Here is a 13276-nt window from a genome sequence, read left to right as displayed (position 1 = left end):
GATTTAAATACATATTGGCTTGTATTTTGGGTTCCACATTTTGCAACTTCACTAAAAATAACGCTGATTGCCATCAGATTAAAAACAAACAACTACGTATTCATACTCGATGTTTTCTCTCTTTCAAGCTTTCGTGCTCGTATCGAGAACATGGCATGGCTCATTCATTCCGTTTTTTTTATCAGTCATGTTCGATATTATCAGGTGATCGACTGCAATAAAATTTTAACCAATCCACAAAAAAAAAGAAGAAAAAAAATCGAACCAACAACACCAAGCCATCCGAAATGGGAAAACATTCCGAAATTGGATGCATAAAAAAATGGCTTGAAATTAAAATGCATAAATTTGCAAGTAATTTCGATACGAACGATCGAAATTCGAACGATATGAATTACAAGAACGGCAAAGATGTTGTTGTTGCTACCAAATGATAATTCGAAACAAAGTGAACCACTTAAAAATCAACAATTCCCTATTAAACCGAAATGCTACGGAAAAAAAATTCGACGAACCGCAGAATGAAAGGAAAAACATTTCAATGCGGCTGGAAAAAAGAAGAAGAGCACTAAAATGGTAAAATAAAATCATCTCTTTAATTCGAGAAGGAATGTGTGTCTGTGTATGTTAAAATGCAAACAATTTTTTGGACTGTCGTCATACTTGCACAAGGTAAAACTAATTGGATAATGAAAGGCAAGAACGAAACCGGCAAAATAAAACATCACATTGAATGCTGTCGCCACAATGACACCCCTCTCTCTCTCTCTCTCTCTCTCTCTCTCTCTCTTTTTCTGTTTTCTACCTCCATAAAATTGCATTCATAATGCATGACAATAGATTGTTTTCGTGTTAATCCCCATAAAAACCAACCAAAATCAACAAACAAGACACATTCACATGAAAAATGCGCGCATGCAACAAGAGAACTGAAAACAATGACCGAGAATAAAAACCATTACCACCAACTATTTGCTAGAATTCATTCATAAATGACGATGATAAGTGACGTATGAGCGCATCAGCGCCAGTGCTTCACGCCAATTTGCTCGTTTGCTCGTTCCGCAACCAACCAACAGCGAAAGGTAAAACGAAATTATCTACAGAATTTTTGTATATTGAATTTACCACGGCGCACATTTAAATCTTGATTAAATATGTAAATTTGATTAACCGATTGTTCAATGTTCATGGAAGCCATAGCGAAGTACAATGGCCACGAACAAACCGAACCAACAGGAGAAAAAAAAAAAACTTGGAAAAATCAACATTGAAATAAAAAAAAAAGAGAGAAATAACACACACATACAAAAACTATGGACATTGTTTGAAATCCTATTTGAAAAAAAAAATAAATATATATTTGCATTGCATTGCATTTCAACAGACACTCTCGTTACACAGATGTGAGACAATTTCAACCTTTCGCACTTAATATCCCCTTTTTAAACAGAGATTCGAATGCGACATACGATCATGTTGCTGCTGTTGCTGCATTTTTTTTTTCGTCCGTTGATTCAACAACAGAGAGTAAACCGACAGCCAGAATTTTTTTTCACATATTTTATCTTTAATTTTGTAATTTGATTTCGTTTCATTTCAGTTTGGCTCTCCATATGCACGTACATTATTTAAGCATATAACCAGAATATATGATAGTGCAACACACCACATATACACACATACCGCCAAATCAGAGCCAACCAACGAGGAATGTACGGGAGATGAAACGAGCATGAAAACAGAACGAAAATCAAAATCGCAATAAAAGTGCAGAAAAACGATTGCAAAATGCCATTTATAATAATTAACTATGTTGGAAAAAAAAACACACACACACTGAGAGCGAGAGAATGAATGTCGCCTGACACATGCGAGAGAGTGCTTTGGTGTGGCGGTAAAGTAAAGCAGATGCTTATCGTATCGCTGAATCCAACAAAGTTTGGATCGATGGGGAGGGATTTTCAAGCATATTTTATTTATCTCCGATTGTTTGTTAGAATCGTATAAATAATTTGATCTAGACAATCGGTTGATCGACTTAAGCATAGCAATCATCAAGATTAACATTTGCATACGTGGTATGGAATGGAAAAAAAATTTGGTAAAATACACCATTGTCACAGCGCAAATATCATTTTCAGACGAAGAAGACAAAAAAATGACTTTACATTGGTATTTTAACAACAAAAAATACTGTGCCAATCAATTGAAATCGCAAAACAAAACCGTCAACACGAAATTATACCTTATCGTTGCGCATAATCTGTGTTGCTGAATTGTGTGCGATGAAATCATTTGCGTCACAGCACACAATCCCAAACTGTTCATTTTAATTTGTGTGTGTGTTTTTTTTTGGTGTTCAGAAAATTGGTCTCGAGGAAATCTAGATGATTGGAATAATTCAATTCAATTTCGAGAATTGGTAATTCAAGTGTTGTGGTTTTAATCGGATAAATGTGTGTATATCGTGGAATGGAAATCCTTTATTTAAACTGCATTGCTATCATCAGCCAGCCAAGTGGGTTGTTGAAATTCCGATAGAATAACACACGCGCAAACACACACACACACACACACACACACACAAACACATTCGATCTGTATCTCTCTCGGTGTATTTCGGTCGCGCGCGCACGGCATTTACTTTGGCCATAGCCATAGCCAGACCGTAATTATGTGTATTTATTTTCGGAGTCAATTCTCCGGTCGACCGCTTCATTCGCTTAATAATTTCACTAATCCCATGTATTATATACATTTAATATATTGCCCGGCGGAGCAACTTGTTTATTTTGCGTACTGCGAATTCGAATCAATTTTAGGCATGGCGATGTCGTGTGTGCGACGGGAGACGCGCCTGACATCCCGTACATATATATATATATATCGAATGTCGAAATGACGCATCATCAAATCTCTTCCGATGTCATCGAAATTTGTATGTGCGTACATTTTGCTTCGATGTATCATGATGTGAATACATTTGGTGTCTAGAGATTCCGATGCTTTTTCCCATGCCATCAGTTCTCGGCTCGAACCAAAAAAACAATTGGAAAATTCGATATTAACACAATGCCTATCGCTCGTGGCTAATTTACATCGACGGAATTTAATTAGCACAATTCTGTGCTAGATCACATTTGGTTCGGCTCAAACTCGTAAAACATTTTTTGAGCTGAATCGAGTCGTTGGGTAAATTTTTTTTTGTTCGTGTCTGTCGAAATACAATGCCAATTAAACATTTATGTCGTGTGATTTTGATTTTCAAGTATTTTCACATTGAAATTTTACGTTTTGGTTCATGTTCGCGTTCCATTATTCATTCATTTTTGGTGTCTTCAATCTCCAGTGATACACCAAAATGATGTCGCTCGCGAACAATCTGTCGATACGGCCCCAAATTTCGGTCGGATTGTTTAAATCGAACGAAATACTATATATGCAGCGTATGAGGGGCCGTTGTGCATCATTCAACATACAGATAAAATTAATCCGTAGTCATCGGAATGTATGGGTTTATTATGCGCGCAACAGTGAACAAGATTCAATTGGCCGATGGATAATCGAATCGATTTGAGACATTTTCGATTCGATTTAATAGAAATATTAAGCAATCGATGACATATCGTATTGCTGTTCCGCCAAATTGAAATGGAAAATATTGGCGCGATTTAATCCAGCAATTTTGACATTTCTTGTGGCCAAATGTTCGAGAAAATGTATCGCTCTTTCTCCCATTTTACCAATGACAATCCCCAATGATATTTCAGCAATGATAGGCGACAATAATGATGACGACGATGATGATGATGATGATGATGATTTAGCGATTGCCACATGTGATTTGCTCGACTTTGGGATCTGTATTTATTTAATGTAGCTTTTGCCACCAAACTCATTACAAATGCGTGCGCGCGCGCTCGTGTATGTATGTTGGCTTGTACACATGCGCTGTATTGTCTCCATATATGAGAATGGCACATTGATTAATTGAAACCCAACCTTTTCCCATGATTTCGATGTGGCGCGGCCATATAAAACATAAACGCAATTATTATGAAGACCACAGCAAAGCCAAAGAACATCACAAACAAGCACAAAGAGTCCCTCTAATTGGCTCTCTATTCGTTACTAACAAATGTTTTATGCGAATACCTAACGAGGACTCACTCACCACTCTGTGTGTGTGTGTGTGTATTTGTCTGTGTCAAGTGAAATACTAACTTCAGTTTCAATTCGAATTGCAAACGCCAATTTTTTCTTACTTCGTGGCTTTTGCGTATCGATTTAATTTTCCTCGTCCCCGTTTCAATATTGTGTGCAGTAATACCAGCAACTTTAATCTGCTTACATGATGACATTTTGTTTCACATGAAATGCTGAATAATAAAACATGCTTTGTCGTTTGTTTGTTTTATTTTTTTCTTTTTCTTTCGTTATGGGTGCTCTTTTTTTTCTGGTAGCGAAACTGAAATTCCGCGCAATGCAAATGCAAACGTAAATTCATTGACGAATATTCTCTATCATTTTTTTTTTGGTTGCTGTACACAGAGATCGCGGAAGCGTGCACGAGCTGTGCACCGAACAGCACATTTTAATCGGATATTTGTAAATTGTTCAACACTACCTCAATATAATGGATTTCGAATATATATAGGATGATACGTCTTTCTCTCTTTCACTCTCTTTCGCTGCCGCTTTTGTATCACATTAAATTGAATCGCATTGCATCGGTGTATGAAATTATCGTATCGGCACAATATTTAGCTGAAAGATTGCAAGAAATCCGAACGAAAGAGAGTGTGCAATATGCATACGAACTTATGCATTGAGCAAAATTTTTAATCGAATTCCAAACTGATTCAGGTATATTTTAATGAATATATTTCCATGTATCCACGGATGTGCACACCATCTGTTCATTGTCTATTTCAAATGAACCAAGCTCTGATCGGCACGCTGACAAGTAAATTGACATAGCAAAAATTACACTTTTGCATATATTTTTTCTGTGCATCGTGTACAATCATCCATCAAATGCATAAGATACATCATGACAGTCATATTAATCAATTTTAGCAACAGTACTACCATACAAGGCTTGAAAGTTCCAAACGAGATGAGGGAAAAAAAACAATGGAATGAAAATCGTATTTGCCAGCAATTGAACGATTCGTCTAAAGCGAAATGCAAACAAATAACTTTTCCATTCATGAGTTAAGTGCAATTTCCTATCGCTCAAGCCGTTTGAACAACATTTGCATTGTTTGTAGCGCCACTTGAATTTACCCGATATAATTTAATCGATATTTTATTAAGAACATATTTATGGAAAAAGGCTATGCAGAATGCACTCATACAATTCGATTCGATTCGATTCAATTTGTTTCGGTTCCAATCTCTCTCTCTCTATGCTCTCTGTGAAATGGAAAATATTTTACGTGCAATACGACTTAATTATTTCACGATGAATTGCTATGTCACAGCACTCAGCAGCAGCAGCGGAAGGAGAAGGAGGAGTAGCAGTGGCCACTGCAACAAAACAACCTCAAACAATAGCTCATGCCCTGGTGATCGAAATATAATTAATCATTTTTCTTTCACTATCTATGGCTTATGCCATCGACAATAACTATCTGTCCAGACGCATTGAATCAATATTCATTTCTCGACGAAGAGATATTAATTAGTTTCGTCGAAAATGTTTTTCTATATGTGCGTGAAATAATGATAATTATCCATGTTGGGCCCATTTTCCCCCATCGAACATTCCATTTTCGATGAGTCAGTGCGTTTGTTTATGAATTTCGATTTCCATTCGATTGAATAAAATATGAAGAGCTCGAAACAAAACACCTAGCCCATTATAATCACCCAATCGATAATCAAACGAAAGAAAGAGGGGAAAAACGGCAGATTGCATATGATATGTGATGGTTGACATTTAGTCAAAATTAAAATCCCGATTGATTTTAATCGTTGTTTGGTTCAAGTTTAATTTTCAAGTAGTACTAATTACTTGGAAATTAACCTGTCTGTTGCGGGTGTGTACGTATATATTAATATCTCAATTGAGAGATCGACGCGTTTATAGAATTAATAGAAACATCACATTTTTTTTCATCGGCAACATTTTAATCGCAATTACAATTGCGTCCTGGAATTAAAAAAGGTAATTCATCGTTTGATTTCCTTAATTTTGATCACTAGGTCGACTTCCTACGTCCATAGTCATATGTTAGTGAAGGTTCATATATTTACACCAAATTATACACATTAATTAATTAATTATCTGTATCGGTTGTTTTTGTTTAGTGTTTTTTAAATTCGTTTCTCTGTTTCTGTCCGTATCTGTCATTGCATGGGAATTCATTTATTCGATTCAAAAATTACGGTGAAGAAAATTGTTCGATAAACTGCGCGCCGTCCGACGTTTCACAAGAGAAAAAAAAACATGTAAAGGTACTTATTAGCCGTAACTCGTTATGCGAGCGCGATCATGGCAACGACGACGAGATGGAAAATGTCCGAACCCCAAATGAATGAACGAGAAAAAACGAATAAAAATAGGTTTGGCACAATTTTTTTTCTCGAGCTACTCTCCATTCAGACAGGTCGAGCACATTAGATGTGTGTGTGTGTGTGCTCGGTTGATTTATCTGAATGGAGCGGTGCACGGGCTTCTCTCGGTTTTCGAATTGTATTATAACAAAATGAGCTGGATTTTCAGCATTGAAATTTATGTCAGATCACCGAGCAACTCGCGCGGGCTCAATATACAAATTCCATAAATGCCATTCATATTCACATAGATTTTTCTCTCTCTTCCAAATGAAAGTACACAACGAGCACATAGCGCACAAATTACCAATAAATAATATCAATTTGAAATATTTAAACGAAACAACAACAACAACAACGACAAAATAATAGTTGAAATAATATAATGACAACACACATACATCGAGCGAAGAGAATGAATATGGATACATTTTAACAAAACGCATGAACAAAAGTACAACATCGACAACGGGAAAAAAATACATGGAGCGCATAAAAATCGAAAGTGCACAAATTATTGTATGGTTTGGTCTCTGGCTGGTCTGGCCGTAGCTGTTGCTGCTGTCTCAATGCAAAAAATCATTCAAACGAAACATACCAAAAATAATTATTGCCGACAAGCTCTCCAGCAATCCGTACAATCCGTACAAATATCAAAATGGATTTTTCGGTGTGTGTCCTTCTAGTCATGCTTCACTTATGTTCACTTCGCTGAAACATTCGCCAATCTCTCAAATGCTCTATGCTCTCTATTATTTTTTGTTTTTGAAAATATGGTTTTTTTTTCTTCGTTTTGATCGTTCGTTAGCGTCGATTTGTGTGAGTGTGTGTGCATTTTTTTTCGGCTCGCTTCGCGTATATGTAACATTTCCATTTTGATTCTCGTTGCAAATCTTTTACCGCTTTTATTTTACGGCAAAATAGTATTTATGACTTGTAAACGGAATAGACACATACATTTTTTTCGGTATTTTTTAGCACTACTTGAAATGTAGAGCTACTAATCTGCTTTTTTTTCTAGATACTTTTTGAGTGATGAAAGAAATTAGGGTGAATTTGAATTTTATGCTCATATTTTTTATTTAATTTAAAACAGGTGCACTAACGATAAATAAGTGCACAACATCTCAAAGCGCCAATCAAATTCTTATTATCAAATGTTGTTTAAAAATTACATTAATTTTTCGTACAGTATTTTCTGGGTCTTGAACAGAATTAAAGTGATTTTAGATTCTATGCTCATATTATTTATTTAATTTAAACCAAAGGCAGTATATTTCAAAAAAGAAATAAAACCAAGATCTTGTGATTCAATTTGAAAATAAATATATTACTTCAAAGTTACTTTGATGAAATACATTTCATGTAGTGCGCCAAAAAATAGTTTGTTGTGAAACAACAAAATAGATTAAATAACTAAAAACTCAAGAACGCAGAGCGGAGCGAAGCGAAGCTCTGCGGTCTTGTTTTCTTCTCTGTCGCTGCTGTTATTGCCATTGGAATAGGAACTTTGGTGAAGGTGTTATTTGGTATTCATATTATAGCATGTGCAAATGTAAAATGTCCAATTAATTTGAATGTGGTGCTCCGATACCGTGTTAATAGTTCGCGCGCTCGAACAAATAGAATGGAAAATCAACAAAGTTGGGAGACACACCGAGAGAGAGAGGGAGAGAAAGAGAATGTGCGGGAGATGTTGAACAAGAGCGAGAGCGGAAGTGAGAAGGAGGGATACAGAGTGAGAGAAAATCAACTATTGCATAAAATCAACAAAAATACCGAAAGCAAATTGTCAGCATTTTTATTGAAAAATAATTATCGCTTCAGCACCGAAATAATATGTGAGGCTCATTTGTTTCGAACCAAATACTAATTGGGGTCTGAGCCCGGCTGCCAATGTTAATTATATTTACAAATTCAAATTAGAATTTTCCGAGGAAAAATGACCTCCCACTCAAATGTGTAACAACAGCAACAACACATGTGATTGTGCTCCTTTTTTTTTTCACCGTTTGGAAAACAATTGTGAATAGAAATATATTTGAATGAAGCGTTGCCGGTATTGAGCGCTTCACAAAATGCGTGCGTCGATCCACAAAAATTATTATTCCAATGTTTCGGGTTATGAAATTACATTGTTTGGTGGTCTAGTGTAGCATTTGAGCTACAACCAAACACGATCTCACAAAAAGAACGGGAGCAGATGTGTTAATGCGACCCGCGCGATCCAGTTCGATATTGGCCACAATCCAAAACTAAATATATATATGTGTGTATCCCGAATGACAAAACGGAAAAATAATGAAAACATTATTTAATTCATTCTACATATCATTAATAACATGCCAAAACAATTGGAATATATATTGTGGCTTTTGTTTTTCCACATTGATAATTATCGCTATTATTGAATCTTTTTTCACTCTCTCTCTCTCTCTCTCTCTCTCTCTCTCTCTCTCTCTCTCTCTCTCTCTCTCTCTCTCTTTTCATTTCAATGGTGTATTCATAACAATAATAGTATATGAATAACATTTGACACGTCCCATCTAATGAAACATATTCGCTTCGTTTGATCTGATAAACGACAGCCACCGTCACGACTGAGCGGCATTCATATTTCGAAATAGGCTCATCACTCTCTCTCATTTTTCACTCGATACCTTTATGAATGTGTCGACTGTATCACATTCAACGAAAGTGTCGAAAATAAATTTGACACAAATCTTTTCACACAGCTTTTTCCGGTACATGGAAAACTTCATCATAAATACCATCGGACAGGCACCAAATAACAAATCTTCAACCAGCTCCAACACATACACACGGAAACGACCGAAAAAAAATCACACACATAAAAAATGAAAACGAGAAAATAGCAGGTAATGCCGATAAGTTGACTGAAGCGCGCCTCTTCCTCGTCTATTCATCGTTCACCATTCAATGTGCTACTGCAATGTGGACTCATTTGGAATTTCATTCAACACTTTTCAATTTTCGGCGAATACATCTCAAGGAGTATGTAATGGGAAAAATAGATCCCCAAATGCACATTGCTTAATTTGATACACAAAACAGCAAATTTGTGGTATTTTCGCTCTTGCTCAATATTCATTGAATTGTGCCTTTCGGTCATTTCATATATTACCTACCAGCACCACGGTTGTTGCCACCAAAGCCACCGCAGCCGCCACCTTCAAAAATAATGCACCATACTTGGCTTCGATGCTTAGAAATGTTTTTGTATGTGTGCCTGTGCTTCGTTTCCAATTTTCGAAAAAAAGAGGTAGACCGAAGGAGAATAAGTCAGAGAAAAAACAGACACTCATACAAAGAGTGTCTATGAAAGCGAGAGGAAAAGCGAGAAAATACAATGCAGAGAGACGGAAAGCGTGCGACAAAGCTCTTTGGCAAAAGAAACCAATTGAGACCGATGGCCATTGGATAGAACAATATTCGGCGACCGGAACACAAAATTAAGGAATGAAAAGAAAAAAAACGAAAAAGACGCTTTTCGAGTTTGATTTAAGTGAAACACACTAAAATGCACTCTCTCACACACACACACACACACACATTCAGCACAAACAGCAGATAGCAAGCGGCAACACACTCAGTGGACTGTAGCAGCCCCATATGCCGATGGCTATGGGATATAATTTCAACTTTTCGATTGCATCGATAACAACAATTGCAATAGTCGTCCGAAAAACTGCATTCGCTCTCCAAACCAATTCGCCGGCACAATCATTTTCTCGAACAATGAACAACGAAAGAACGTGCACAATAACTGCATGTTATTTATTGCTAACGAAACTCCAATAAAACAAATGAAACTAACCGAGCAAAGTGACAACAAGAAATTTCGTGTTGTGCATGTGAACCAATGGGTTTGTTGCTTCGTGTATGTGTGTATGTGTTATCTCGGCAGCGATGCTGCTGCAAGCGTGACAGAGACCAAATACACTGATGGAATGAATTTGTAGCCAACAAGTACGGCAAGATGAGAGAATAAAAAGCAACACACAATCGGATAATCAAATAAAATGAAAGTTCTTATGAATTTTGCCGTAAACAACATTTTGGTATGTTTCACACAATGTTTCAGCACCCTTGCTACTCCTTGCTGTACATCTCGGTTTTGTTCGGCAAACACCACTGTTTTTTTCTCTTTCTTTTCTACACCTAAATGAATGAGATACATCTCGTTATTTACGGAATTTTATGCTCTTTCTATCCATTTTTTTCTCTCGCTCTCACAACAAAATGATAACATGCAGTGTGTCTGCCATAAAATATCGCTCTGTTTGAATTCGAGATCCATTCACCAGCTACAATTCACGTAATAACATTCAATCAACGACTCTCTATAGCGTTACATTTATATTTTTGGACCAAAAGTTGACGTTCTTCATCTAAATACATCGCTTTTCAAAAGTGTGCTCATTGTCATGAGTCTTTTCATTTTTGTTTCGTTCCGTTGGGGTTCAGTAAGCAAGCAGTCGAAAAAGTTTTTGACGAAATATTTCTACAATAATTCCAATGTTGATATAAACATTGTACACAGTAACGAAATGGCATTTGGAATTCAATCGAATCATTTGCACGTATTTGTTATCGTTGCAATTCTGCAACGATTAAATCGAATCGGCATGGGAGTCGATGCAAATCACACCCGAACTGCAAACCACAATCAATCGGACAAAATGCAAAAACAGTAATCTTACACATACACACAATGGAAAAAATGCTACACATGAGTGGAAGAAAGAAAGAAAGGCAACAAAAACACGAGAAACATAGAAATTATTTGTATATTTTGTGTGAGCTTCAACCGAATATTTGCTCTGTTGCTTAATAATGAACAACGAAAATGTTTTATGCAAGTGCATTTTTCATTCGTTCGTATGATTTACATTTATTACCATTTGGTTTGGTTATTCTCCAAGACTCATCGCACGAACAGCATTCCAACAGCGAGAAGAAGAAAAAGAAAAAGAGGGAAAAACACGACAGCTCGCAATGAAAAAAGCACCAACAATCCATTCTTCACTCAGAATGACATAATCGTTTAATGAATCAATTCGTCGCATGCCAGCCAACTGAAAAATAAATAACATTCTGAAGAAAGCGATGTGAATACTGCGGCGGGCACAAAAATCACACATAACACTCAATTTATGGTTTTAGTTCATAAAATGTGTGTAAGTGGGTTTTGCTTACAGCTAATGCTGAAACAATTACAACGATGACGATGACGACGACGACGACGACGACGACGACGACGACGACGACGACGACGACGACGACGAGAGAGAAAAAAACCGCACACGGGAAAGATTATTAATATAAATGAAATGTGTTATGCAGATCGATTGGCTGGTTGCTACATTTTACCAATCGAAAACACAATGGCTTGACATTCGGCACTCTTTTTCCATATACCGGTTTCAATTTGATCTCGCGCGCAAAACTGAAACACTGTTGCTACACAGCGTCACATTGCACTGGCAAAAACAATGTTCAAACTATGCTATGTGTCGCAATCGATTGAACAAAGGCATAGACACACACACACATAGAGAGAGAGAGAGAGAAGCAAAAAAAAAACTTCAATAAATTTCTCAATGATTGCTTGAATATGGGACCGCGGCGGTTGCGTTCAATATTGATTCGATCTATGTTTGTTTATCTAATTTTCTTTTATGGCCCATTAAAGTGGTTAATTTTTTTCCCGTTCATTTTTGCCTCATTTCTCTTGCTCTTATTCGATATTATCCATCATATTCGAATGATGGAGCACCTATCGATGACTTGCTTTTTGAGAACAAGACGTGGCATTTAAACATCAAATGATATTGAAAATCATCATAATTGAAAAGTACCGATAACCGTGCCAATTTCTGTTTTTCCCATTCGAACGAGGAGAAAAAAGAACAATGCATTCGTTGTTCGTTGTGTATAGTTCACATATATTGGCAGCATAGTTTATTGGCTGGTCAAGCATTTCGAGTAACGAAGGCGCACGAGGAGTGAAGAGCAAAAAATATAGAGATAAGAGCAGTCCGTAGCAGCAGCAGCAGCAGAAGAGCAGAAAAAAAATGGTTAATGTGCCGAGTTGTGTGTGTGTGGCGAATTTTCCACGAAAACTAGGGAAAAGTGTTATATACAATTTTTATTTATCATGGCACGTACTGTGCTATAACGACCGAACTCCAATCGATTTGGATAAAGTTTTTAATGAAATCGAAATAAATAATTCATTTCTGTCCAATGTATGCTACAATTTTTTTCCCTCTCCGCTTTTTTTTTCGCTTGTATTTCTTTCATCTGTTCGTTGGTCCATACTTTGTGTATGTCGGATGTCTTCTGGTGTTCTTATGTGACTGTGTGTGCGTGCACTGTGCATCATCATGTTGGCATGGGCACGAATATGGAAATGTACATCAGGATTACGGACATCGCTGACTAGTTGTGATGGTTGAAATGTGTGTACGTTTACATCTATTCCAAGTCCAAATTAAATAAATTGTTTGCGGTTTGGTAAAAATCAAATCCGACCAACAACAACAAATGAGAAGAAGAAAAAAAACAGAAGCAGAAAAGTGAGGCGAACCGAGTAAAAGTGTGGAAGACACAAGGCGAGGTAAGAAATCTGTTGAAAACATACACACACACACACACACACACACACACACACACACACACACACACA

The 13276-nt window shown here is 36.7% G+C and overlaps 1 protein-coding gene across 4 annotated transcripts in view; it reads right to left on the bottom strand.

The window, feature by feature from the left end:
- Positions 1-13276, bottom strand: part of LOC129577211 (uncharacterized) — a 134863-nt gene that overhangs the window by 38088 nt on the left and 83499 nt on the right. The window lies entirely within an intron of this gene.

Source organism: Sitodiplosis mosellana, unplaced genomic scaffold, assembly GCF_009176505.1.
Source record: "Sitodiplosis mosellana isolate CC-2019 unplaced genomic scaffold, AAFC_SMos_1.0 Smas_scaffold_6197, whole genome shotgun sequence".
NCBI classification, from domain to species: Eukaryota; Metazoa; Arthropoda; class Insecta; order Diptera; family Cecidomyiidae; genus Sitodiplosis; species Sitodiplosis mosellana.
This window is presented reverse-complemented; position numbering and strand designations above follow the sequence as displayed.